This window comes from Mandrillus leucophaeus, unplaced genomic scaffold (assembly GCF_000951045.1).
Source record: "Mandrillus leucophaeus isolate KB7577 unplaced genomic scaffold, Mleu.le_1.0 Scaffold413, whole genome shotgun sequence".
NCBI lineage: Eukaryota > Metazoa > Chordata > Mammalia > Primates > Cercopithecidae > Mandrillus > Mandrillus leucophaeus.
In genome coordinates, this window is record NW_012104399.1 from 882,232 (window position 1) to 888,070 (window position 5,839).

The 5,839-nt window shown below is 40.5% G+C and overlaps 1 protein-coding gene and 1 pseudogene across 4 annotated transcripts in view; one reads left to right on the forward strand and one right to left on the reverse strand.

Moving 5' to 3' along the window:
- Positions 1 to 5,839, forward strand: part of CDC14A (cell division cycle 14A) — a 180,290-nt gene that overhangs the window by 52,088 nt on the left and 122,363 nt on the right. The gene's annotated exons all lie outside the window — the stretch shown is intronic.
- LOC105548511 lies at positions 4 to 935 on the reverse strand (annotated as a pseudogene).

Below are 5,839 nucleotides of genomic sequence, written 5' to 3' on the forward strand. Positions count from 1 at the left end.
GATTTCATTTTCTAGCTGAGCAATAATCTGTTCAATCTCATAATTCTTACTGACCATGGATATCCAATTTGACTCCCTTTCTCTCAATTTAGATCCAGCTGTGAGTTGCATGTTCTTTCTCTGCCAGTTTAAATCTTTAATATGTTTTCTTAACTTCTGAAGTTCTTTCTGTGCATGTTCAGTCATATGAACTAGATTTTCATTGTATACTTTCCAGGCATTACATCCATGCTGTGACATTAGTTTCAGATTCTTGATTCTAACTGCTTGATGCTCTAACTAGGCCATGGAATTGTTTACACATTCTTGCCATGCAGTAATGCCATTTTTTTGACCGGAGGAAGGGGCTGGAAGTTCATGTCGTTTCATACTGAGCAATTCAGTTGGTTGTCAAGCAGCCAGTTGTTCAAATTCGTTTCTCATTATGTCAGTTTCAAAAGCAGAATAATTCGGGACTGTCAGGTAGCTCAGGTAGTTCATAGTAGGTTGGTATCTGCAAGTTTCCTTCTCCACCAGCACTGCAGCCGCTTCCTGCACACCAGGGGCTTCATAACCTTGATCAAAATACGGATCAAGTGGTCAATATCGATCAAGCAGTGGCTCACGACAGTAATCCCAGCACTTTGGGAGGCTGAGGCGGGCAGATCGCGAGGTCAAGAGATGGAGACCATCCTGACCAACATGATGAAACCCTGTCTTTACTAAAAATACAAAAATTAGCTGGGCGTGGTGACATGTGCCTGTAGTCTCAGCTACTTGGGAGGCTGAGGCAGGAGAATCGCTTGAACCCAGGAAGGGGAGGTTGCAGTGCGCTAAGATCGCACCGCTGCACTCCAGCCTGGTGACCCAGAGAGACTCCATCCCAAAAAAGAAAAAAAAAAATACAGCTGTGCATCCACCACAACCTCTCCAGCCACCAAAACCGTGCCTGCCATTCTGGGGACCTCAGGTTTGCCCTACTCTTCTGGTTTCTTTACCCCCTTTTCCCTCCTTTGTATCTTCTCTCTCTTCTTTCCTTATTTATTTATTTATTGGGACTGAGTCTTGCTTTATCCCCCAGGCTACAGTGTAGTGATGCAATCGTAGACCAGTGTATCCTTAGACTTCTGTGCTCAAGCGATCCTCCTGCCTCAGCCCTTCCTAAAAGGTGGGACTGCAGGTGTGTGCCACCACACCCAGCTAATTTCATTTTATTTTTGTAGAGACAGTGTCTTGCTTTGTTGCCCAGACTGGCTTCAGGACTCCTGACCTTAAGTGATCCCCCTGCCCTGGCCTCCCAAAGTGCTGGGATTACAGATGTGAGATACCACACCCCACTTCTTCTTTCCTTTTTAACACCTATTCTTCCTGTTTTGTTTATTGTGGTTCTTCATTTCAGCAGGGTGCCTCTAGAACTTTGAAAGGATTATAATAGATGTGTTGAGCTTGTGATAAAATACTCTGTGATAAAAATATGTCTTCTAATGCAGAAGTTTCCACCACTTTAAAGCAACCAAAAGTGGAAAAAGCAGTTCTAGCATGGTGGAAGAAGTGCTGAGTCCAGCATGAGCTTGTCTTACACACTAGTTACAGTCTTGAGAAGCAGTGTAAAGTGATTATTCTTGAACTGGTCATATCCCAATTGATTTTTCTAATTTTGGAACTGTATTCCCCAGAAGGCTTTTTGACACAAACCCTTAATACAAATGGAACTAAAAATTGGCAGTGGATCCTTAAAGAGAATTTTATGCCTTTCTTTTATTGTCTGTATGTATTTAGTTGTTGACAGTCTCGTAAGAAGATAGTCAATACTATGCATTATAAATATATCTCAGTTAAATTTTACATATATTAAATGTTGCTAGTTTGGTAAGTGCCCGTTTTCTGGGGAATCTTCTCTGGATACAAAAGACCTTTACCTTTGGAGCAGCCATGTGACTTACATGAGGCAAGCTAGGTAGGTAGGTATATTTTATCAGACAGAAGTGCTTAACAGTGAAGGTGTTCCTGTTCTTAAAATGTGGAATCAGCCCTCTCTTAAGGGACATTGACTAATAAAAATATTTTGTACTAAGACAAACCTTTTTCTCAAAGCCGCAGTTTTCTCTGTTGTAAAATTTGGATAATACCTGAGTTTCCTAATCTGCTTCACAGGATTATTGTAAAGATCAAATATTCAACTCCCTGTTTGATAGCTCCGTATTATACGTCTAAATGATACCTCAAATTTATTGTAACAAAACTTCTGTTTGTATTCCTTCTCTCCCTAAATGTATTTATTTCCCAAGTCATTCCCTTTTTAGTAAGTGGACTACCGTCAGTGACTTGCTAAATCAAAAGACAGTAGTCATTTTGATTTCTTTTGTTTGCTGATCCCACATTATACTTATTCGTAAGTTTGGTCAGCTCTACCTCTAAAACATATTGAATCAGAATACATCTTTCCATCTCTGTTGCTATCACCTAGCCCAAGCCACTATCATTGCTCACCTGAATTATGACCACAGCTTTATATGTTGTCTCTTTTTATATTCTTGCTTCCCATTAATTTAGTTGCCATATAGCTGTCAGAGTAATCTCTCAAAATTGTAAATTAGATCACATCATTACCCTGTTTCAAATCTGTGATTGCTCACTGATCTTGGCATAAAATTTATCCTTACCAATGCCATTAAGATCCTTTCTGATCTGACCCTTTCTGCCTCTGTGGTCTCCTTGCTCAAGATGCTCCCCTCATGCTGGCCTTCTAACTGAAATTCCATTCTTGTTCCTACCAAAGAGCCTTGATATTTCTGTTCTATCTGGAATGTTCTTGCTTCAGACCTCTGCATGCCTGGCTCTTTCTAATGTTACCTTTCCAGAGAGATTTTCAATTTCTACCCTTTTACCTCCACCGCTAGTCATTCTTTAGACCTTTGCTGCTTTATTTTCTTTACAGCATGCTACTATTTGAAATTACTTTGTTTGTTTATGCATTTACTTGCTTATTATCTCTTTCCCAGACTAGAGGGTAAGGACTTTATCTGTTTTGTTTGTTGCTGTGTGTGGAGGGTGATAAAATATTTAACAAGGGGTTAGGCTGGGCATTCACCCATTGAGTTGGAAGTTGGGACAGGGTCCTGGAGGCTTCTTGCTTTGCTGAATCATGGGGAAGTCTAGGACTTAGGGGTCGGGGGTGGATCCCAACAAAGAGACTAGGATGGCCTTTGTGGAGTGGAGTGGTGTGTTGTGGGCTGCAGGTATTTACTGACTGCTATACAACTATTTCAGTATTTGAACACTATCAATTTAGAGCTGTGTCCAGTACATAATGGGTGCTCTGTAAATATCTTTTGAGTGAATGAATAATGGGATGACAAAACATGGAAGAAAGAAGGTAATATATGGGAAACTCCTGAAAATAATGAAGTTGGACGTAAGGTATAAAGTGGTGTCTTCCCCTTTACCAGAATATTTGTAGTCATGACTGAGCCAACTTTGGTCTTTAAAGATGCAAGATCAAAGTAAAGATCATAGATCAAGGGTAGTAACCGGTATACAAAATTACATCACTACCTAGCCTTTTTTTAAAAAAATAAATTTGTGGGGGCCGGGCGCGGTGGCTCAAGCCTGTAATCCCAGCACTTTGGGAGGCCGAAACGGGTGGATCACGAGATTAGGAGATCGAGACCATCCTGGCTAACACGGTGAAACTGTGAAACCCCGTCTCTACTAAAAAATACAAAAAACTAGCTGGGCGAGGTGGCGGGCGCCTGTAGTCCCAGCTACTCGGGAGGCTGAGGCAGGAGAACGGCGTGAACCCAGGAGGCGGAGCTTGCAGTGAGCTGAGATCGGCCACTGCACTCCAGCCTGGGTCACAGAGCGAGACTCCGTCTCAAAAAAAGAAAAAAAAAAAAAAGATTTGTATTTTCCCAATTTTTTTTGTGGTAAAATACATATAACATGAAACTTGCTGTCTTAACCATTTTAAAATGTACAGCTCAGTGGTATTAACTACTTTCCAATTGTTGTGCCACGAGCACCATGGCTTACTTTTGAGCGTTCCATCTTGTGGCACTTGTGGTTTCTCTGTTAGATAATGACTTCAGGTATTTCACAGCTTTTGTGTTTCTATTTCCTTATATCTATGTGGGGGAGACTTTTTATGCTTTCTTTCATAGAACTGTTATAAGGATCAAAAAGGAGATAAAATGTAGACCAAGTTTGTTCAACCTGCAGCTGGCTTTGAATGTGGCCTAACACAAATTCGTAAACTTTCTTAAAACATGAGATTTTTTTTTTTTTAAAGCTCATCAGCTATCCTTAGTGTTAGTGTATTTTATGTGTGGCCCAAGACAATTCTTCTTCCAGTGGTAGCCCAGGGAAGCTAAGTGATTAGACACCCTGCTATAGACCATCATGTTCAGTGATCTTAAAGCCAGGGTTGCTGGAATGATGTGGCCACTGGAGGCCTCAGTGACACTTAGCAGATGATAGGCACCCATTTTAAGGATGTCTGTACTAGTGAAGCATCTCTTCACCTCCTACATTGTGACATTGTGCTCCTTGAGATGGAGGGCTTAGATTTAAGAAGAGACCAGCTTTGTCAGAAAGGTGTTTGCCTTCCAGGGCAACACTCAGTGCAGTTTTGAAGTTAGGATGTTTAGATCATTGTAGCATCTAAGACACTCTGATATGAGTTTGAAAAAGATGGCTTTTAAAAATTATGAGTATGAATTAATTAGGTTCTTGCCATGTGCTTAAAGACCAAGTCTTCACTAGTACCTGTGTTACTATATTGTTTTCAGTTTTGCAGGCCTATGGCAAGAAGGTCAAGGAGAATTTGGATCAGGTCACCGTAACTGAAGAATTGGAAAATAATGTGTATGAGAAGAAGTTAAAATAAGTGTGACTGTTTAGCTTAGAAAATTAAGTTCAGAGTTAAAGAAATACAATTTTTTTTTCTGTTATGTGGAGGATGCTAAACAGAGGTGGTAGCCACATTGTATACTTTCCTTACCTACTTGTTAAGTCTTTGCATTGCTAAATTAGAGGTCTACATTGTGGATTAACTGAGACCATCCTGAACCAGATGTCATGTCTGAATTGGGGATAACAAGCCTGAGGTTTTTAGACTGTCTAACCATGTCTGTGTTGGCTATTTATTTTGTAGACTACACTTAAGGCCTAAGTAGTTATACTCTACTCCTAAGTCTGTGACTAATTGCAAAGAAGCCATTCTCCATCTGGCGTAGTGGTTGTAAGCAATGACTTTAACATAGCCACAGGCTCACTGGGCTTTGAATCCAATTATTAGTTGTATGCCCTGAGCAAGTTAACTTATCCAAACTGCTGTTTTTTTCATCTTTAAAATAGGCATAATAATACCCTATTTTACTGGCGGTGAGGACTGAAGGAGGTCATTTATACAAAGGTGTCATCGGTGCAGTGTCTGACATTGTATGCACTTGGGAATGTCTGGTGGCCCTGGGCAGGGAAGCTATGTGACCTTCCACAAAATTTTCTGACCCAATCTCCTACTTCTTATCACTCACTTTTGTGCGTAGACCCTTTAGGCTACCTCCCTGAAGATCTGATGGCTACTTCCCCACTTTCTGTCTGCTCATCTTCCTCTTGTCCATAACATTTTTCACTTAAACCCTTCCTTGGCTCAGTAACAACACTCATATGGTTGTTAATCTGATTATTGCTTAGTATAATTCACTGGAAAGTATGAGTATATTTCTCTCCAAGGATGTTATTTTAATGGCATAGTCTGTTTAAACCAAATGAATTTGTGAGATCTGTAGTCAGGTGTTCATTAGTTCAGTAAATCTTTGTTTAGCTACTATGAGCCCGGCCTAGCACTATGGTAGGCTCT